General features: G+C 38.7%; 1 long non-coding RNA gene across 1 annotated transcript; it reads left to right on the top strand.

Moving 5' to 3' along the window:
• The first annotated feature begins 1966 nt into the window (after positions 1–1966).
• Positions 1967–22176, top strand: LOC109147949. Its single transcript, XR_002048736.1, has 3 exons — positions 1967–1978; positions 3050–3051; positions 22063–22176. It is a non-coding gene; the product is annotated as an uncharacterized LOC109147949 (long non-coding RNA).
• Positions 22177–23379: the final 1203 nt, after the last annotated feature.

Here is a 23379-nt window from a genome sequence, read left to right as displayed (position 1 = left end):
TGTTTAAATGCTAGCGTGTGTGTTGTTTGTACCTTCCAATTGGTTGATGATAACTTGTGTTATTCATCGTTGTTGTTGGACTTTGATCCATTCCTTGATTGAGTATGGTTTCATATCTTCGTTGTGATACGTTGATTGATTCCTGTTGTGGTGTGATGTGTGTGTGTGGCTTTACCTGATTTGCACGATTAGTGGAATGGGACACTAGTCACCAAGGTATTGCAGCGGTCCTCGTGGTGGCCGTGACGTGATTATGGAGTTTGTGACCTTTGTGTAAGGTTCACGTATTTATTGGGAGGCATGTGTTGCCGTGTGTGTGATCGGTACCCTCGTGTACTATGAATTGGTGGTTTTGTTGGTGGTTTGTCGGCGGATGGGGACGACGGTCCTTGGAGGGAAAAGGTTGGACTTGGTTGTATAGGGGTCCTGGAGGTAATGGTTGGAATAAGAAATAAGGTTGGGGGTAGCCATAAGGTTGGAACCGGGCATAAGGAAGGCATATCAACTCGTGATGGGTGATGTCAGGAGGGCTTGTGTAGCCGTTGTTGTGAGTTCTTCTCTTGTAACGTGTGTAGTCACAAAGGCATGTGTTTCCGTGGGTGAGTCTTATTCCTTTGCGTTATGCATGTCGGGTTTTGATCTATTGTGTGATGATAGATCATACCTTGAGAATTCTTGTGAGTCGTGTTGCTCTTTGTGGTCTTGGGATGTGTTCCCGTGTTCTTGTTGAGAGTGTTGAGTCTTGTGTTGACTATTACTCTTGGTTTTGTACTTATATACTTATGTATTCCGTTTTGAAAATGGCTTTACAACTTATATCTTACCTATGTATTTTATTTCACATGTATTGGTGGGTTACCAGCATTATTCGCTGATCGGGCGTCGTCCCATGTTTATTGTGTTCTTTCAGGTTATGTCTAGGCGAGTGCGCGGTCTAGTACTTGCTAGTATAGCTTCTCCCTTACGTTTTGTGGCCCGTGTGCCAGCTTAGATGTAGAACAATGAGACAATGGGTTTAGATTTAAATATTGCAGATGTTGCCTGTGCGTTCATCTCTTTGGTGAACGTGGCATAGCACCCCGTATTCCAGTTTATTTATATACATCTATCTTTCAGTCTTCCGCTGTGATTGTTGTTTGGTTTAGTTATCTGCATGTTTAAGGCTTTAAAATAGCTTGTTTTTAGGGGGGGTGGGTGTTACAGTTGGTATCAGAGCCTAGGTTTGAGCCTAGGATGTTAAGTGTTGGACCATAAGAACCTAAGTTGAGCTTAGGTTAGTGCTCTAAGTTGAGACCTTAAGTTGTTTAGTGAAGCTCTTGTTGGAAGTGTCGGATCTAGTTTAAGCAGATGCCGAGCTCAAGTTAAGTAGTGGGGGTACCTTGTCTCCTTTGGTTCTGTGATCCCGAGTGATCTAGTTTAGGGTTCTTGTGGTGTCAGTTTCTGTTTGTGGCTTGTTCCTTAGCTGAGCAGTCTCGTTTTGAGTAGATCGTTGGCTAGTTTTGAGCAGGAGTCAGGCTCGGTGTAAAGTTAGTTTTCCCTTCTGGTTAATCTTTTATCTATCACCTTATCTTTCTTTCTTATCGATCTTACCTTTGTGAACCCTCCACCTATCTCTAAGTCTTGTCTCTCGTTTTGTTAATCGATGGTTTTGGTGTTGAACTTCGTTGTGACCAAGCCTATCAATCTTACTACCTTACTTTAAACCCTTGTTTCCCTAACCCTGGTTAGTTGGCGAACACCTTTATTGCTTAAACCTCGTTTGCAACCCATCTCTTAAGCTTTGTCCTCCGTTTCGCAAGCTGACCGTTTTCGTTGTGGAGTCTTGTTGCATCCCTTGCTTGTTTTGTTAGTAGGTCCGCTGGTAGTTGTTTGCTCAGTTGTGCGTTTAGTCGTTCTCTCTTGTTTGCCATGGTTGTTAGCTTGTAGTTTTAGTAGTTGGTTTAGTTGCTTTGCTTTTAGGAAGATGCCGTCCGTTTCAGTTAACCAGAGGTTGGACCAGATTGAAGCCAGTTCAAGCCTTAGAGGAGAAGATGACGAAGAGTCCGAGGAGTCGGAGAGCGAGTCCTTCTAGTGTGAAGCTGTGGCTATCTTGTTCGCCTTTCCTTAGTAGTTGTATCTTCTTAGCCGTTGTTGCCGTTTGTAGGTTGTTTGTTGTTCGCTTTTGTGCTCGTTTTGCTTGTTGCTTTGTTGTTTAGTTAGCTTAGTAGTAGTTGGTGCTTTGTGTTGGTTGTTTAGTTCTTAGTGGTTGACTAGGAGTCGGTGTTTGTGTTAAGGCTAGAGTTCGTGATGCTCAATTTACCTGTTTATTAAATTCTTGCGAATCCTTGTTTTGGTATGCCTTCTTTCTTGCTTTGAAATCCTTGTGAATCCTTTTTGAGTTTTGACAAAAAGAGTTTGTTCTTGAACCTCTTGTCACAATGTTGTTTTCTATCACCGTTTACTTTTAATTCGTCGTACCCAAGATTCGGGGACGAAGCTTCTTTGAAGGGGGAGAGGATGTGACACCCCGAAATCCAAATTCAATTAAGGGATTAATTGAGTAATTAACCCTATTTCAATTAATGGTTTAATTTCTAAAAATCCTGAAAATTCAATAGTCGGGGACTAGTAATTGACTAGTCAACCCCAGAAGCATCTGTTTCATCCAAACCAACTGAGTGCAACATCCGCCAGCGGCTGTTGGTCCCGAAAGGGTGGTGAGAAGTCTAGAGGGGGGGTGAATAGACTTCTCTAACTTTTTCAAACTTCTTCTGCAAACAACACTTTGTAACTTCAACTCTAAGTAACAAGCATAAACAAGTATAACAACTTAGAGTGTGCACAGCGGAATTGTAACGGCAAAGTGTTATGCTTTAAATTGTGTCGTGCTCAAGAGAGATTCTATACATGCATCACGTTAGAAACACTTGATATAGATGTAGGATGATGTATATAAAATTTCACTTGCATGCAAACGAGGGAACTATCAAACCCAGACAGATAAAGATACGCAATAAACCGTAACGGGTTAGTTCACAGATAATATAGGCATGCACGAAATATATATGAGCAGTAAGTAAATAGAGAGAGAGATTTATAGTGGTTCAGAGGTGGTGTAATCCTCCTAGTCCACTCTTCTCCTTTCACTTCAAGGAGGAAATTCACTATTCTTCGATCAACCAGATACAATAGTGAATAAGTGCCCAACGACACTTCTCCGAGTGCTTCGCACAAAGCTACACTCCACCAAGGTTTTTCGCAAGCTCCTCTTGTTACTCCGCCTTCCCGAGTACTTCGCACCAAGCTGTACTCCTACACCACGAGAACTACGCACAAAGCTACGCTCTCACCGGGTTTTCACAAGCTCCCCTTGTTACTCTGCCCGTTACAACCGAGTGCTACGCACAAAGCTACACTCCAACTGGGTTTTTCACTCTCCCTAGTTACTCTACCCCTTTTCTACACTCAGTAGAAGATTTACAATGAAATACAAAGATTTTTCTCTCACTCAGACTTGAATTTGATCGTGTATAGCTCAATATATCACTTGATGATTGATTGGATAATTTTCTTGTTCAAGTCGTGCTTGTCTTCAAGTCTGCTTGGGCAATTTATAGCAGATGAAAGCTATTTGCCCGTTGATCAACTTTCAATCTCGATCGTCCATTTTGAATTGTAGTTGATCAAATAATTTTGCCAACTTGGTCTGCAAAAATCATTTCGCCGTCTGTCAGAAGATTTAAATAAATTTGCCGTTGCTCCTCTTTAATCTGACAAAGCTTTTTCCTTGGCATGGGTAGCCTCCAAATTTGAATTTCTCTGGCATGACTTTTGTTGAATTATTGATCTGATGTGCCAAGTTGATCAAATAATTTGTCTGCTGATTCTTGCTTGAGTATTAAAAAGATCTCCTTCGTATATCAGCTTCTTCTTCTCCTTCGACTTCTTCTGCAGAAACAGAGCTTCAAAAAATGTTTCTGTCTAATTCTATCATGATGTCATAGCTCCTTTTGATGAAGTCATGTCCCAATAGTATATCATGTTCCACCTTGTATCATGGACTATATATATCATGTTCCATTTCATATCATGTTCTAGCTATCATGTTCCACCTTGTATCATGGACCATATATATCATGTTCCACCTTGTATCATGGACCATATATATCATGTTCCATTTCATATCATGAGCTAGCTATCATGTTCCACCTTGTATCATGGACCATATATATATCATGTTCCACCTTGTATCATGGACCATGTATCACGTTCTATTATATATCATGAACCAATATTATGAAATCATAAAATCACTTCGGGCAGGAATCAAACTGTGGACCATTTGCTTTGTTTGGCAAGGCTTCTTCCATCTCAACTGGGTAACCAATTGATACAATCCAAGACTTAAATTCTTTTGACTTATCTCCTCCACGTGTTCTCCACTAGCTTGATCACATTGTGATGTCATTACCCGATAGTCGTGACGTCATCACCCGATAATTCTCAACTATCACGATAAAAATTGTTCTTTCATGATAGTATAACCTGATATTACTATCATGATGACATCATCTCCTGATATTGCTACTTCACGATAGCAATTCATCTTTACACCAAAATTGCTTCTAATGAGAATCAAACTATGGATCATCTCGCATTAGGCATGCTTCAACAAGTCTTCTACCATCTCGTCCATCTCAACCTTTGATGACTAGATGCTTCATAAATCTGTTAAGCTATGATCTCGTTTTCATTTATTCTTCCTTCAAACTGCTTTTTCGTAGACTTCATGTAGGCTTCATGGCAGTGGTGCACTATACTTGGTGAACCAGAACTGACTCAAATAAAATAAAATTAGGGTCTACAAAATACATTTGGCTCATCAAAACTTATACAATATATTCCTAACAGTTTCCCCCTTTTTGATGATGCCGAAACTTATACCCAAGTCATTTGGCGATGTCAAATTTTTGAAAAATAATCTTTTTGTCCAATTTTATTGCGACTAGCCATTTGACGGGTTTAACACATTTAAGACCTAGAGATTTTAATTTTGGACGGTCCTAAACGTATATTGAGACTATAACGCGGGGTTGCGTATTGAATTTTATCTTTTAATTTTTCTTCCTCCTTTCAATTTTATTTTCTCAATTATACGCCTCACATGCAATTACTAAGTCCAATTTAAAATCTTGAGACTTTAAAGCAATTAACATACTAGACAAAGTAAAGAAATAAACCATATGCTAGCAATTTATATAATGTTCCAAAAAGCATAATTCGAACAAGCTAGCTATTATGTACACCAAAAATTGAGGCTTCAAAATTTTACCTCTTGCCAATTAAGGCATTCACGTGTGTCCTTAATTCCTTGAAGTCTCGTTTCTTTCCTTCGAGTTGGTATGGTGCGGTGACTTGCTCGGTAACATAATTTCCATAAGCTTCTTGAACATTGTCACCCCGTAACACTCCGGCTTGGTACCAAGCAACACATTCTTCAAATGATCTTCCATCCACCATTTCGTTGCTTGTGTGCCCAAAGAATGTCTCCAACTCTCGTATAAGCTTCATCTTGTTTTCTTCATAAATTGATCTTGAAGGTGTTGATCTTTGGCATTCTTGTTGGCTAGGAAAATCCATGCTTTGAGGGGTCACCAAATAATCCATTATTCTCCTTTTTCCTCGGCCTTGAGCTCTCGGTGTGGGTGTTACTCCTCTTGGTGCTCCTGGAGGTCTAACAAGCTCAACTAGTGGCCGTTGTGACGACGATCCAATCAAATGGTTCACCAAATGACTTGGAGCTCCTCTAGCTCTTTCCCCCTTTTCGGCAGCATCCACATAATGTTGGAAACTCGCCGAAGCTTTGTCTTGGCTCTTTTGGACTCCAATTAAAAGATCATTGTTCACGCCAACTTGATGTAGTAGAGCCTTCAATTGGTTCTCTACCAATCGTAGCCTCGATTCACACTCCGTTCCTTTCTTTCCTAAGTCAAGGAACATCTTCAAGACTTCCCCATTACGCTCTTCTTGCTTAGTAGACATTGTGGCCATATCACCTTGGATTGATCCTTGTCCAAGTAACAAGGATTCGGCCCTTTCATATGCTTGCTTGTGAAAGTCATCTAATTTGGTATCAACATTACCAAATTGATTTTGGACTTTCTCAAACTCTTGAAAAACATCTCTTCTCAACTCTTGAATTTCTTTTCGTACATCCCCAATAATGTTTTCTTTCAAAGCATTAATATCAATGGGAGTAGAATGTACCTCCTTGTGTGTCTCATGTGGATGTCTCGGCAGTGTGGTGTTATCCGGCTCCGGTGCTTCCACATGTGGTGTATCTTCAAGACACAAGGGCTCATCATGAGTGGGAATGAATGGTTCGGCAGTGGCAATATGAATCGGTTCGGCACGGCTTAGTGGCAAAGGTGACACTTCAATTTGTAGCACATTTTCTTGTTCCTCCATTCGGCTTTCATCATCAACATTTGCTTCTAAATTTTCATTCACCGAATTTGTCACATCCGTAGCCGTGTGGGGTGAAATAGCATCAAAACTAAGGTTGTCATCCCCTATATTCGAAGGAAATAGGTCTAATTCTTGCAAGCTTCCACCTTCGGTCTCCTTCAAATGTGATGCTTCCCCATGTGTGCCGTGCACTTCTTCTCTAGAAATAACCAATGCTCGGGCAATATCATCACGAGCAAATCCATATATTGTCTCAACAGCATTTTCGGGAACTTCTTGAGCCACTTCCTTGCCCCGACTAATGGCAACTTTCTTAACAAAGCACTCATTAATCACCGAAAGCCTAGTTGCGGTAGCAAGATTTCTTGTTCCAATCCATTGTAGAGCAAATTCCTCCAACTCTAGAGTATCCGGTCCTATTGTTGTAGCAACCGAATTATGATCACTTAGTCTCTAATTTCTCTAAACTTTCACACGTTCATACTCCTTCAACAACTCACTACTTGCCCCATAAGTTGGAATGTCATCTACACTCCCAACTTTACTTGGAATTCTCTCTTCTTCATTCGGGTTTGGGGTGTGGGTTACGGGTATGGGTATGGTAACAAATTGATTGCTACAAGCATCATCACTACCCCTTCCATGAGTATTGGATTCCCCGTGACTAGTAGCTCGGTTAGAAGGAGGCTTTTTGGCTAAGGAATGGGTTGATGCATTTGCCGGTTTTCGTTTTCGGATATTGGCTAGGGAAGTATCAACTGGGATTGGGGTTCGAAAAAGGTAATTTTGGTTTTGTATGGGTTTTGATTTGGATAGGGCAACACCTTTCAACTTCAACAACTCCCCAACAACAAAACCGTATCCAATATCATTAGGAAACCATCCATTCACCAATGGTTTCGCTAGGCCAATTTGATCAACTATTCGGCCATATATAAACCGTCCCCAATCTACGGCAACAACATTCACAATGGCATGCATCAAAGGCAAATTTTTCTTAGTAAAATAATTCCTACTAGAATATGCACTCAATAGTTTTATGCACTATATCAAGTAGCATTCCATATTCGTGCTTCAACATAACCTTAAAGCCATTAGTACACGTCTCGACTTGTGCGGTTTCGTGTCTAATTTCACTCCAAAAATCATTTAAATCAAAGCCGTGATCTTCAACTTTCAACAATTTTTCCTCCAATCCAAAATGAGTTCTCACATCATCTAACTCAATTTTTAACACAACTCCTCCAACAGTAGAATTTATAACACCATGTTCGACAAATGCGTGTCTATAAAATTCTACTACTTCATTCAAATAGAAACCATCATACTTGAAAGAGCAAAATTTCAATAACCCACTACTTTCAAGAGAGGTTAAGATTTTTACCCCCAAGTCTTGGTTTTGGATGAACTTGTTGTAGTCCTCAAGGTCCATGATCATCCCTCGAATCACCCGAGTGAGTTTCCTAGATCCTTCTGCTCCAATTGGGTTTTGAGCTCCTTCCATCTTGATAGAACAAAAATTAGGGAATTTTGAGATGGGTTTCGGGTAGGGGTTTCGGCAATCCGAAAAAAAAAGGGTAGAAGGAAATGGGTTTTTGGTTGTGAGAGGTTTCAAGGACAATGGTGAGGGTGGGTAATGGGTATTTGGGTGTAGAATGGATTTTTGTGGGAAATTTGGGATGGGTTTGATTGAATTGAGAGATTTTCAAGTTTTGCTTCTTCTTCTTGCATGCGCCGGCGGTGAGAGAGGGAGGAAGAAGAAGATGGACTTCTTTCTTCTTTGTCTCCTGGAGGCAAAATAAATGCCTAGCAAAATTACCATTTTGCCCTTTAGTGGATAGAAAGAGATTGTAGAACAATTGAGGGCAACTTCGAACTTTCACTGATTTAAATTTGCCAACTCAGATTTTAATACTCCATTTGTGGGTACATAGCGCCAAAAATTAAGCTTTAATTCGCTGCCACCTGTAGATGTTCATGGAGCAAAAATTTCTTCGACACAAAATTGTTAGGGCAATAAATCTTTTCATGCTAACAATTTAATTTCGACATCTGATAAATCTGAGAATTAAAATTGATCGACCAATAAAATCAATTTAAACAGATAAGATCAAAAATGATGCTAGATACATTTAATTTTAAAAAGAATCACATCAATTTGACTTAAGCAGGTGAAAATTAAAATTAAAGCTGATGACCATTCAGACTGACAACTCAATTTGCATGCACTGTTATTAACTTTTAGCATAGCTTAGCAGTAGGTCATTCCCCCTAAGTCATATAATCTCACCACTATCATGATGCATTCCCCCTAACTTTTATATCCCTTTTAGCAATTAAAAACAAATAACCAATTTCTACGTACCTAAGTTCGTAAGATAAAATTACTAACATGTACACAAATAAATTGTAACACATTAATTAAATTAAATCACGTTGAACACATAGGTAACAAATTTCATGCAATTTCATGCAAATCACGTACATAAATTTTTCAAATTTAAAAGTTTCGAAATACTTAGCTCATTTCGATCATTCCCATTTCGTGCCTTAGAGTTGCAAAACGAGATTCACACAACGGTTTTGTGAGAATGTCGGCAATTTGATTTTCTGTGGGAACATGATCGATCTTCAAATCTTTCTTCTTGACGTGGTCTCGTATGAAGTGATGTCGGATGTCGATGTGTTTGGTTCGCGAGTGGAGCACAGGATTTTGGGTTATTGCAATTGCGCTAGTATTATCACATAAAATACTAACATTTTCGCATTTAATCCCATAATCCAACAATTGTTGCTTCATCCACAAAATTTGTGCACAACAACTCCCAGCTGCAATATATTCGGCCTTGGCAGTGCTCGTAGCTATGGAGTTTTGTTTCTTGCTGAACCAAGAGACCAATCTTCCCCCTAAGAACTGGCATGTCCCTGAGGTACTTTTTCGGTCTATTTTACACCCTGCAAAATCTGCATCTGAATAACCAGTTAGTGTAAAATCACCTTCTTTGGGATACCATAATCCCACATTGATTGTTCCTTTGAGATATCGAATTATCTTCTTGGTTGCAATCAGATGACTTTCTCTGGGCTTTGATTGGAATCTTGCACATACGCCAACCGAGTAGGATATGTCTGGTCTGCTTGCGGTTAAGTATAGTAACGATCCAATCATCCCTCGATACATCGTTTGGTCGACGTCTTTTCCTTCATCATCTTTATCCAATTTTTGAGATGTACTCATGGGAATTTTGACTGAGGATTTTCCATCTATGCCAAACTTCTTGATAATATCTCTTGTATACTTGGCTTGATTTATGAAAATTCCTTCTTCAAGTTGCTTGACTTGCAGTCCCAAAAAGTAATTTAGTTCTCCCATCATACTCATCTCGAACCTGTTTTGCATGAGCTTGGAAAATTTCTCACATAAAGATTTATCAGTACTTCCAAAGATAATATCATCAACATAAATTTGTACTAATAAAATGTGATTATTTTCTTGAATTCTAAAGAGGGTTTTATCGACTAGACCTTTGGTGAATCCACAACTAATTAAGAACATTGACAAGGTGTCGTACCAAGCTCGCGGAGCTTGTTTTAACCCATACAATGCCTTCTTTAATTTGTAGACTTGATCACCAACGTCTTTTACCTCAAAACCGGGTGGTTGTTCGACGTAAACTTCTTCTTCAAGTAAGCCATTTAGAAATGCACTCTTTATGTCCATTTGATATACGATGAAATTCTTGTGCGCTGCGTATGCTAGGAATATCCGGATTGCTTCGAGTCGTGCGACAGGGGCGAATGTCTCATCAAAATCAATGCCTTCTTCTTGTGAATACCCCTTTGCGACTAATCTTGCTTTATTCCTAACAATCACGCCATCTTCGTTCGCTTTGTTCCTAAAGACCCATTTGGTGCCGATTACATTTTGGTGCGTTGGTCTTGGAACAAGTTTCCATACGTCATTGCGCTTGAATTGATCTAATTCCTCTTGCATGGCATCTATCCAACTTGGATCGGCTAATGCTTCGTCAATTTCCTTTGGCTCCAGTTGTGATAGAAAGCATGAGAACATTGCATCTTGTTGTTGATTCCTAGTAGATGATCGCGTCTTTACTCCGTCACTTGGATTTCCAATGACTAAGTCATGTGTGTGACTTCTTAGCCATTTTCGATTTGGTTGGAAACTTGTTGGATTCTCAGAGTTTCCTTCTTGTTGGAATACTTGTTGTGATTCCACTTGTTGTGAATTGTTGACGGGTGCATCTTCGGGTTCATCTACTGGAGTTCCTTCTATTTCGGGTGCAACTTCGGTTGTAGGTGTGCGTGACATTTCGGGTATCACATTGGATATTGCCTCAATTTGGTGAGTACCCATATCACTTGATTCTTCTACTTCCGGCAACACATTATCTTCCAACATATCGTTAGTAATAATTGAATCACGATTACCTTCACCTTCTTTGCCATTTTTGTCGTGATTCTCATCAAACACAACGTGAATCGATTCTTCTACCACCATGGTTGATTTGTTGAATATTCTATATGCCTTGCTGGTGGATGAATATCCCAAGAATGTTCCTTCGTTTGCACGTTCGTCAAAAGTCTTTAGTTGGGACTTTCCATTAACAAGTACAAAACATTTACAACCAAATGTATGAAAGTAGGTGAGATTGGGTTTTCTCCCTTTCCATAATTCATATGGTGTTTTGTTATAAGACTTGTGGATTAGACTTCGATTTTGAGTATAGCACGCCGTATTGATTGCTTCTGCCCAAAATCTCTTTGGTAGTCCGGCGGCTGATATCATGACTCGTGCGGCTTCCTTCAGTGTTCGATTTCTTCTTTCAGCTACACCATTTTGTTGCGGCGTTCGTGCGGCAGATAATTGATGTAAAATTCCTTGTGAATTGCAGTAAGATTGAATTACTCCATTTACGAACTCTGTTCCCCGATCAGTTCGAATTGTTGCAATCTTCATATCTTTTTCGACTTGTAGCAGCTTTAATAGCTCTGGCAACTTTGATAAGACTTCATCCTTTTTCTTGATGAATATTGTCCATGTGTACCTAGAAAAATCATCAACAACAACCAAAGTGTATTTCTTACCACTTATACTTACTGGGTCTACTGGACCAAATAAATCCATGTGCAGTAGACTTAAGGGTCTTGATGTTGACTCTTGAGCTTTGGATTTGAATGATGACTTGATTTGTTTTCCCTTCCGGCATGCGTCACATATTTGATCTTTCTTGAACACAATATTGGGTAGTCCTTCGACTAACTTCCTTTTGGCAAGCTTGTTGATTGTTTTGAAATTCAAATGATTTAGCCTTCTGTGCCATTCCCAACTAGCTTCATTCGAATTATTTGCCATCAAGCATACAGAATCTTTTGTTGTATTCCAATCTACAACATACATGTTTTTCTTTCTTGATCCGGCGAGTACGACTTCTTTCGTGGATTCGTCTTTGACTTGACATTTGCTTTTGTAGAATTCTACGAGATATCCTTTGTCGCAAAATTGACTTGTACTAAACAAGTTAAATTTTAATCCTTCGACATAAGATACGTCATCAATTCGTAGACCATTTTTCACAATTGCGCCGGTTCCTTTTGTCATTCCATATCGATTGTTTCCACCGAAAACTACTTTTGGTCCTTCGATACTTTTGAACTCAACTAGACTAGCTTTATTGTCGGTCATATGTCGAGAGCAACCGCTATCGAAATACCAAACTTCCTGCAAGAAAGATTAATTTCTTTTAGGTACCCATACTTGTTTGGGTCCTTTTGTGTTAGTAATTTTTGGCATCCAAATCCACCTAGATCCCACTGATCCAAGAGTAGGTGATTTGTAACCATTAAAAACTTTATAATCATAACGCACTTTCGAATAATGATTCGGTGCGGGTTAGGAAGCTGATAGTTGCTTGATTCTATGAAATAGAGCAAATCTGGACTTGGTCCATGGTTTGATTTCAAGCGACCAATCTTCTTCTAAGGGATATAATCTCCCAGCCCCAATTCTCGGAATTCTTCCCATATTCCTATGAGGTTTTATTGCACTAGACTCGTTGGTTCTCCTTTGAGATACAAATATTTGCCTTTTAAAATTTTGTTGTCTTGCCATGATATCATTGTGTTGATTCGGCCTTGCAACAATTTTCTGGGCATTAATTTTGTTTCCAACTCCTTGTCTCATTGTGCTATGTTGACTTTTCACAAATTTTACCACTGGAACTTTATTAATTAAAGTAGTAGTAGAATTAGTCAACTTTTGAGGGGTTTTAGAACATGATGGATCGTAGCCTAGTCCGGCTTTATCTCCAGCGGGTTTTTGCATGTTTACCATTTTATCCATTATCTTGGATGAATGCGTAAATGATGCGATTACTTCCCGAAGGTTATGTTCTCTAACCTCTCTAGCTTTGCACTCTTCTTGAAGTCGAACATTTTCGGCTTTCAAATTACTCATTTCATTTAGAGCATTCTGCAATTTTTGTGACATTTCTTCCTTTTCAAGAATTAACGTATTATTGCGCTCTTTGATTTGAGTATGAGTGGCCATGACTTTTTGACAATCTTCCATAAGACTTTGAAAAGATTTTTGAGTCTCGAAAGAGGTGTCAACGGAACTAAAGGAACTAAAAGAACTAGAAGATACCTCTTCGTCGGTTTCACGCGCCATATAGCATTCCTCATGTTCGGATGTTTTGCCCATTAGACATAGTAGCGCCGTATCTTCTTGTGATGAATCACTCTCGTCACTAGATGATTCTTCGGATTCGCTTGCTTCTAGCGGATCGCTTATTAGTGCCTTCCGTTTGTCCTTTTTGAATTTCTTCTCTTTCGACTTGTACTCAACCTGTGGAGAGTTAGAAGTATTCGAATTTTTGTTCACCTTGGGATGTGGACATTCAGCCATAAAATGTCCAGGCTTTCTACAATTGTAACACACATTTGTGTTATCTTCGACCGTTTCCCTTCTTGATCTTCTATTCTCTCGAAAAGAATTTCCTTGTGGTGATCCTTTGTTCTTTCGCATGAATTTCTTGAATTTCCTAACAAATAAGGAAAATTGTTCGTCAGATAAAAAGTCATTATTTACGACTGACCTTGATGTAGACGGTTGATCGGCCATTAATGCGGATGTTCGTTCATCGCGTTCTTCTTCAACTCGTGTCTTCATCTCGAACTCATACGCCTTTAGATCACTAAAGAGTTTATCTGTAGATAATGTCCTTAGATCTCTATGATCGCGCATTGCGGTCACCTTCATATCCCAATTTGTAGGTAGTCCGCGTAACACTTTGAGCGATATTTCTTTCTGGGTAATGGTCTTTCCCAGATCCGTGATTTCTCCAAGTATTTTGATCAATCGAGCTTCCATGTCGGTGATGCTTTCGTTCGGTAGCATTTTGAAATCTTCGAACCTCTTCATGACGATGGTTAGTTTGTTGTCTTTTTCTTGTTCGTCGCCTTCACCGATACTTATGAGAGTATCCCATATTTCTTTTGCCGTGGTGCACTTTCGAATCTTTGGGAATATGGTGTCATCGACTGTTTTGAACAAAATGTCCTTGGCAATATTGTCCAAGTTATTTCGTCCTCTGTCTTCATTTGTCCACTCCATTTTTGGCTTTGGAATATATCGTGGAGCATTTGGATCTCGTGGGGTAGCGGTATTAGCTTCCATAATTTGGATAGGGCCATTTGTGATGACTTCCCACATTTCATCATTTAAAGCAGATAAGTGCACCTGCATACGTATTTTCCAATCATCAAATTTATCAAGTGAGAAAAGCAAATTTTGAGCAAGAACCATATCTCTCTTCATCTTGAAGTTTTTCGAGATCTGTCTAGCAGTCAAGAAATGACTCAAATAGACAACCGCTCTGATACCACTTGTTGGTCTCGAAAGGGTGGTGAGAAGTCTAGAGGGGGGGGGGGGGGGTGAATAGACTTCTCTAACTTTTTCAAACTTCTTCTGCAAACAACACTTTGTAACTTCAACTCTAAGTAACAAGCATAAACAAGTATAACAACTTAGAGTGTGCACAGCGGAATTGTAACGGCAAAGTGTTATGCTTTAAATTGTGTCGTGCTCAAGAGAGATTCTATACATGCATCACGTTAGAAACACTTGATATAGATGTAGGATGATGTATATAAAATTTCACTTGCATGCAAACGAGGGAACTATCAAACCCAGACAGATAAAGATACGCAATAAACCGTAACAGGTTAGTTCACAGATAATATAGGCATGCACGAAATATATATGAGCAGTAAGTAAATAGAGAGAGAGATTTATAGTGGTTCAGAGGTGGTGTAATCCTCCTAGTCCACTCTTCTCCTTTCACTTCAAGGAGGAAATTCACTATTCTTCGATCAACCAGATACAATAGTGAATAAGTGCCCAACGACACTTCTCCGAGTGCTTCGCACAAAGCTACACTCCACCAAGGTTTTTCGCAAGCTCCTCTTGTTACTCCGCCTTCCCGAGTACTTCGCACCAAGCTGTACTCCTACACCACGAGAACTACGCACAAAGCTACGCTCTCACCGGGTTTTCACAAGCTCCCCTTGTTACTCTGCCCGTTACAACCGAGTGCTACGCACAAAGCTACACTCCAACTGGGTTTTTCACTCTCCCTAGTTACTCTACCCCTTTTCTACACTCAGTAGAAGATTTACAATGAAATACAAAGATTTTTCTCTCACTCAGACTTGAATTTGATCGTGTATAGCTCAATATATCACTTGATGATTGATTGGATAATTTTCTTGTTCAAGTCGTGCTTGTCTTCAAGTCTGCTTGGGCAATTTATAGCAGATGAAAGCTATTTGCCCGTTGATCAACTTTCAATCTCGATCGTCCATTTTGAATTGTAGTTGATCAAATAATTTTGCCAACTTGGTCTGCAAAAATCATTTCGCCGTCTGTCAGAAGATTTAAATAAATTTGCCGTTGCTCCTCTTTAATCTGACAAAGCTTTTTCCTTGGCATGGGTAGCCTCCAAATTTGAATTTCTCTGGCATGACTTTTGTTGAATTATTGATCTGATGTGCCAAGTTGATCAAATAATTTGTCTGCTGATTCTTGCTTGAGTATTAAAAAGATCTCCTTCGTATATCAGCTTCTTCTTCTCCTTCGACTTCTTCTGCAGAAACAGAGCTTCAAAAAATGTTTCTGTCTAATTCTATCATGATGTCATAGCTCCTTTTGATGAAGTCATGTCCCAATAGTATATCATGTTCCACCTTGTATCATGGACTATATATATCATGTTCCATTTCATATCATGTTCTAGCTATCATGTTCCACCTTGTATCATGGACCATGTATCATGTTCCACCTTGTATCATGGACCATATATATCATGTTCCATTTCATATCATGAGCTAGCTATCATGTTCCACCTTGTATCATGGACCATATATATATCATGTTCCACCTTGTATCATGGACCATGTATCACGTTCTATTATATATCATGAACCAATATTATGAAATCATAAAATCACTTCAGGCGGGAATTAAACTGTGGACCATTTGCTTTGTTTAGCAAGGCTTCTTCCATCTCAACTGGGTAACCAATTGATATAATCCAAGACTTAAATTCTTTTGACTTATCTCCTCCACGTGTTCTCCACTAGCTTGATCACATTGTGATGTCATTACCCGATAGTCGTGACGTCATCACCCGATAATTCTCAACTATCACGATAAAAATTGTTCTTTCATGATAGTATAACCTGATATTACTATCATGATGACATCATCTCCTTATATTGCTACTTCACGATAGAAATTCATCTTTACACCAAAATTTCTTCTAATGAGAATTGAACTGTGGATCATCTCGCATTAGGCATGCTTCAACAAATCTTCTACCATCTCATCCATCTCAACCTTTGGTGACTTGATGCTTCCTAAATCTATTAAGCTATGATCTCGTTTTCATTTATTCTTCCTTCAAACTGCTTTTTCGTAGACTTCATGTAGGCTTCATGGCAGTGGTGCACTATACTTGGTGAACCAGAACTGACTCAAATAAAATAAAATTGGGGTCTACAAAATACATTTGGCTCATCAAAACTTATACAATATATTCCTAACAGCGGCTATATATTCTGCCTCTGCAGTACTTAAGGAAATTGAATTCTGTTTCTTGCTCAGCCACGATACCAAGTTCTTACCAACAAAGAAGCATCCACTCGAAGTACTCATTCTGTCATCAATATTTCCTACCCAATCAGCATCACAGTATGCAACCAGACTAAGTTCACTGTCCTTGGAGTACCATAGCCCATATTGAATTGTTCTTTTTATATATTTCAAAATTCGTTTAGCAGCTATCAGGTGTGATTCTTTTGGATCAGATTGATACCTTGCACATATTCCAACACTGAACATTATGTCTGGTCGACTAGCGGTTAAGTACAGCAGACTTCCTATCAGACTTCGGTAGACCGTGTTATCCACTGATGCACCAGTGTCATCTTTTGATACTTTCGTGGAGGTAGAAATAGGTGTCCTGGATGGTTTACACGATTCTAGATCAAACTTCTTGACCAAATTCTTAGCGTACTTTTCCTCTGAGATAAAGTACCCTTCAGAACTTTGTTTAACTTGCAGCCCTAGGAAATAAGTCAGTTGACCAACCATGGACATTTCAAATTCTTCCTTCATGACCTTTACTAGATCATCGGTGTACTTTTGTAAAGTAGAGCCAAAGACAATGTCATCCACATAAATCTGAGCAATGGTAACATGACTTCCAGTGGTTTTTACGAATAGGGTTTTGTCAACACTTCCTCGCTTATACCCATGGTGTAGCAGATACTGTGTCAGTCGTTCGTACCATGCCCTTGGAGCTTGTTTGAGACCATAGAGGGCTTTTCTAAGCTTGTAGACATGAGATGGATGGTCTGGATCTTCAAATCCTTTCGGTTGAGCCACATAGATATCTTCATGCAGGTACCCATTCAAAAACGTTGTCTTAACATCCATCTGAAACAGTGTGAATCCCAGTATGCCTGCGACTGCCAACAAAATTCTGATCGACTTTAACCTTGGCACAGGAGCAAACGTTTCATCATAGTCAATTCCCTCTATGTGAGTGTATCCTTGAGAAACTAACCGAGCTTTGTTCCTTGCAATATTTCCAGCTTCATCAGTTTTATTTTTGAAGATCCACTTTGTTCCGATTATGTTGACACGATTAGGTCTTGGAACCAGATCCCAGACATGATTCCGGTCAAATTGGTGCAGCTCCTCTTGCATAGCCTTGATCCACAAATCATCCTGTAAAGCTTCTTTTACACTTTTTGGTTCAATTTTTGAGGTATAGCAGGCTGATCCGGATATTTCTATCAGATTGTTTCTCATCCGACTTCTGGTGTTCATCCCATCTGTTGGATTGCCAATAATGTTGTCTGAAGGATGATTTTTATGAGTTCTGGTGGGCTTGTTCTTACCCACATTATCGACGAGAGACGTCTCCTGTTCAGAACTTTCTTGATCATCATCGGATGAATATTGAGTTTTGGATCTGGTGTCCTCAGCTGTGTCTAATCACTAAGAGGAGGTTCTGTCTCTGGTTCAGTTACTGATGCTTCTACAGATTCGTCAGGATAGTCATCTATAACAACATTTACTGATTCCATTACAGATTGAGTTCTTTTGTTGTAGACTCGATTTGCTCGACTGTTTGGAGAGTACCCCAGGAAGATGCCCTCATCACTCTTAGGTTCAAACTTCCCCCTTTGTTCCCTATCGATCAGCACATAACACTTTGTCCCAAACACATGAAAATACTTCAAGTTCGGTTTCTTCTCCTTCCAGATCTCATATGGCGTTTTGGACGTACCTGGTCTCAGGTAGACTCTATTTACTGTATGACATGCAGTGTGTACTGCTTCAGCCCAGAAACGTTGTGGTAGATGAGATGCATGTAGCATAACTCTAGCCATTTCCTGCAAGGTTCGATTCTTTCTTTCCACCACACCATTCTATTGAGCTGTTCTGGGAGCTGAGAATTCATGGGCTATACCATTTTCGGAGCAGAAATCTGAATAGAAAGAGTTTTCAAACTCTTTACCATGATCACTTCTTAGTCTTTGAATTTTTATTATAGGCTCGTTCTTTTCTTTTTGAACCCTTATGCACAAGGTTCTAAAAGCATTGAAGTCTTCAGATTTTTCTCTTAGGAAATATACCTAGCTGAACCGAGAGAAGTCATCTACACACACAAATATGTATTTCTTTCCACTAATGCTTTCAGTTTGTGTTGGTCCCACAAGGTCTATATGAACCAGTTCTAGGCATCTCTCGGTAGTAATAACTTTTACTGCTTTGTGAGGAGTTCTTATTTGTTTCCCAATGGCACATGCACCACAAATCCCTTCTTGTTCTATTCTGATCTTAGGTATCCCTCGCACAACATCCAATTTGATCATTTTATCCATGTCTCTGTAGTTTATGTGACCCAGTCGTCTATGCCAAAGTTTTGATTCATCTGATTTTGATAGGTGACAAGCATTTTCATTAGTCAGTACATAACAGTTGTCAGAGGATCGTGTTCCTTCCATTACCAGTTGATCTGCTTTATCCCTGACTCTGCAACAGTTACAATTGAAGCACACATTCCAGTTAGGGTTGTATTATCTATCTTGATGCTTGATTTGTGATTATTGCAAAAAAGGGGAAGAACTCCAACCTAGGGTTCATGTGTTTGTGAAGGTATTATATTTATATCTTGTTAATGTTTGATGTACACATTCATTAGCTTGTTTTTTAATTTGGAAGATTCCTTGCCTCAACGAGAGTTGGGTGATGAATCCAAGCCACCCCTTGCATAGACCCGATTTCTTCCTACGAAAATAGGGGAAATTGGGGGCTTTAGATGCTTTGTGTGCTTGATGGACTTGGAATTGATTCACCATGAAATTGGGGCAATTCCTTCTTCTAATCCTTGTTTATTAATCACGAGAATGGTTCATAGACTAGGACACCTACGTGCATTCCCGCTTGATTCCTTGGTTACTTGTTCTGCCTAATCGTTTAGGATGTTAAAGCATCTAGATGATAATGCTCCCGTGCTTGAGTCCTATTTCTTTATTTCGTCTTTGTGTATATGTGTTAGTGTTATCATTTCCTTAAACTTGTAGTTTGCTTAGCTTCTTGTTGATTTCCTTATGCTAGTGCCTAGTTTATTGTGATTGCATATTGCGTGCCATAATCACCAATCCCCTGAGGACGACATAACACACCCGAGCTCACATCTCATTTTTGCTACAAATCACTTGCCCTCAAGCAAGTTTCAATCAAACCAATGATCACTTAAGTGTCAAAGATACACTTAACCCCAACCCAATGATAACTTAATTCATCCAAAGGTCAATCAAGATAAGTGTCACTCAAACAGAGGGGGTGAAGTCCCTCATATCATGTAATAAATATGCTAGCCATGCACCCATACTAAAGCTACTCAAGGAATATACTAAGGAAGCCTCATACTCCTAAAAGATAGAATGAAAACTAAAAAAGGGATACCCGCTCACACCATTCGTGAAGCATGCAATCCAAAATTGGTATTCACCTCTTATCTTACAAACGCCTATAGCCGAGCCACACTAGTGGGAACGATGTGTACAAACCAACCGACCCCATTCTTATACCGCCAAGGTCCTTTACAAGTAAATAAGTGAATGGTTTGGCATGGTCCACTCACCAACCTTAAGCCAAGGTCCAATTTCCTCCGGAACGGAGCTCCGTGTTTTAACCCCGGGGAAACTTTTTGTGGTCCCGACTTAAGCGTTGGTTGTCACACACATTGTGATACCCCGGTTATTTGAGTATTTTGTTATAAATATTATTATTCTAAATAAAATTTTATAAAATAGATATTATGTTAAATAAAATATTTTTACTATACGGTCTGAAATTATATTATTTTATGTGACCCAAAACTATTTAAACTAGTCTAATACTGCTACTCTTTTATTTCTAAACGGTGTATTATGGCTAATAATTATTTATTTATATATGTGTTACGTATGTATATATGTTAAGTACTAGTAGGCTAATATGTATATTAATATTATATTAAGTTTTTAAGTATTGTAGTCTCCTACAACTAGAATTATTATTTATAATATAAGCTATTAGTTAAGTATTTAAGTAGGAGTCTAATTGTTCCCATCCTCATCAGTAGCTGATTCATTAAATCCTCCCCTTCATCATAATCATTAGTCAATACTCTCATCGTTTTCCTTTTTCCCAATATCACCGAACACAAAATTAAAGAGAAAAATATACATAGGTCTTTTTTTGTCATCGCTGGCTTTGTCGTCGGTCTTCTTCTGTTATCATCTGGCTCTGTTCATCGTAGGATTTCATTCAAGGATTTTGTTGATTCTGGTTCGAGGTAAGATTTATGTTCACTAAAATCCTTTTACCCCAAATCAAAAATTGATTTTTCTAATTGTTTATGTGATTCGTGATTTTGAAAAATTGATGATATTTAGTGTTGTAAGTTATTTGATTATATTATGTGAGTTGATATATGAGTTTAGATGTTTTGAAATCCCTGCACATGTGATATTGTGATTCTTTGGTGATTAAAAAGGATAAATTTTACACAATTTGATCACTGCCTGAGAAAATTCTGACTGGCGCAGCTGGAAAGAAAAATTCGTGAAAATTGCTTCCTGAACTTCTTTTTTCTTGAAATTTTTTATGGAGAACCTAGACTTTTTATATTTGATGTTTGTAAAAAGTTTTGGTTAAAAATATGTTTCAGTTTTTCCAGAAAAATTTCGTAAAGTTGAGGCAGTGTACTGCCAGTTCAATTTCTGTCTGGCGCAGTGTTGGGAAATAATTCGGGAAAAATACTTTTAAATCTTGGATTGATTTGAAACTTTTTGTGTATAATCTAGACTCACTGTACCTTGTATCTGGAAAATTTCATCTGAAAATGTGTTACCAATATATTTCTATAAATTTTGCAATATAGGTCATACCTTCTGAAAATTTCTGTTGGTTCCTTATTTGAGGTGTTGAGAATTTGTTTGCTTGAGAAATATCAGTAATGTTATCACTTTTATAAAGATTGAGGATAAAGACAATTGATTTTAAGACTTGTGTAGTATCCTGTTGTGAAATTCTGGATACTTGGGTTATGACCCAGTTTGTTGTGGAGTGAGCGGTTGAATATACCGACTCACTAGGGAGCTTAAAAAATCTCTGATGTTTTGTGGAGTGAGCAGTGAAAACATATCCTGTCTCACTAGGACTTTTAGTCCTGTTGTATTTTGAGGAGTGGTTAGCGGAGTCTACCACTAGGGTATTTACCCTGTTGAGTAGTAGTCAGTAGAAACGTATCCTGGCTACTAGGACTCGTTACTACCTATTGGGCTTGGAAACCCATTGGGGGTGTGCACACTTAAGGTATTAGTTCTGTTCCACTTTAAATGGGAATTTTGCGTAGTGTTCAGTACAGTGAGTAATGTTCACTAGGGCTTATCGAATAAGACCCTGCCCATTATTTGGTTGATTTAAATGGGATTTTTGAGTAGTGTTCAGTAAAGAGAATTACTGTTCACTAGGGCTTAAATAATTAAGACCCTGCCCATTACTTGAGATTGAATGAGATTTTGTGTAGTGTTCAGTATGGTGATTACTGTTCACTAGGGCTTGATGAAACAAGACCCTGCCCATTGTATTGAAATTGGTGTTCCTCCATATTGCAAAAATATATATTACTTTTGAATGGTTCCTAAAATTCCTATTGTGAGAAATACTGATTTGGTATTATTAATGAGAATAAAAATGTATTAAGGGGTCATTCTAGATGTAAACTATCTTCTCCTGTATGTTACATGCTATGTGCAAAAATGTTTTACGGGGTGAAGTAGATCTTACAAGCTTAATGCTGAATTTGTGTGTTTCTTTGTTTTCTATTCTTTAATTGTTTTTGCAGGAACTCTTGCATGAGCATTGGGCATGAGAATGAGCGAACCAGCTAGAGATATCATTTATTAGTTAGACAATTGAATTGTTAGTTGTTTTTTGTACTAGTATATATCTTGAGTTGTTTATTGTAAATTGTAAATTTAGCCTTAGCGTTTGGGTATAGAGAAATACCTGAGTGTGGCGGTAACACCCATTTTCTTTTGATTAGTTAATGCTTCCGCTATGAGTTTAGTAAATTGTAAATTAAGAAAAAAAATTTTAAAGAAAATTTGGATATAAAAATTGGGGTGTTACACACATCCACCCTTATGCCAAAGATCGACTCCCCACGGCATAGATCTCTATGTTTTAACCCGAGGAAGTCTTTTGTGATCCCGACATAGGCAATGGCTCCCTCTTTTTGCTCTGTTTTTTTCTCATCTCCTAAGACATCGCCATTAGGACAACCGACTTTACTTAGAGCTCTACTTTTTTTCGAAGACAGTGCAATGGAATTGCCCCAAGTCCTAGCTAGATGGCTTACCTCTTTTCTTATCTCACGAGATGGCCATTTATTTTTGGTCTTTGCCTTTTTCTCAACGTCATTCCCCTACTTCTTAACTCATTCTTTTCTTTTGGGATTAGGGAATTTTTCTCACACTTCTCACCACAAGGCTTCACCTTTTGCCCCATACCTTACCAAGATTAGGTTCATTCCCGACCTTTCTTCTCTTATCTTTCCAAGATTAGAGAGTACACACTCCCACTTCGAGAGATCGCTTACTAAGGTCTAAGCAAGATAAGAGGTGAATTTATACAAGCATGCATCCAATGTAAACCTAAATGGCTTATCTATGCAATTCCTAACTTGGGTGTAAAGGGAAAGACTTCCAAAAGATATTTCAAGAGTAAATATTTTCGTACGGGCACATCACTATCACATTTATCACATGATATGAACAACTATGCAC

This window comes from Ipomoea nil, unplaced genomic scaffold, assembly GCF_001879475.1.
Source record: "Ipomoea nil cultivar Tokyo-kokei standard unplaced genomic scaffold, Asagao_1.1 scaffold2036, whole genome shotgun sequence".
Classification (NCBI taxonomy): Eukaryota; Viridiplantae; Streptophyta; class Magnoliopsida; order Solanales; family Convolvulaceae; genus Ipomoea; species Ipomoea nil.
The sequence above is the reverse complement of the archived record's forward strand: the minus strand, read 5'-3'. Positions and strand labels throughout refer to the sequence as shown.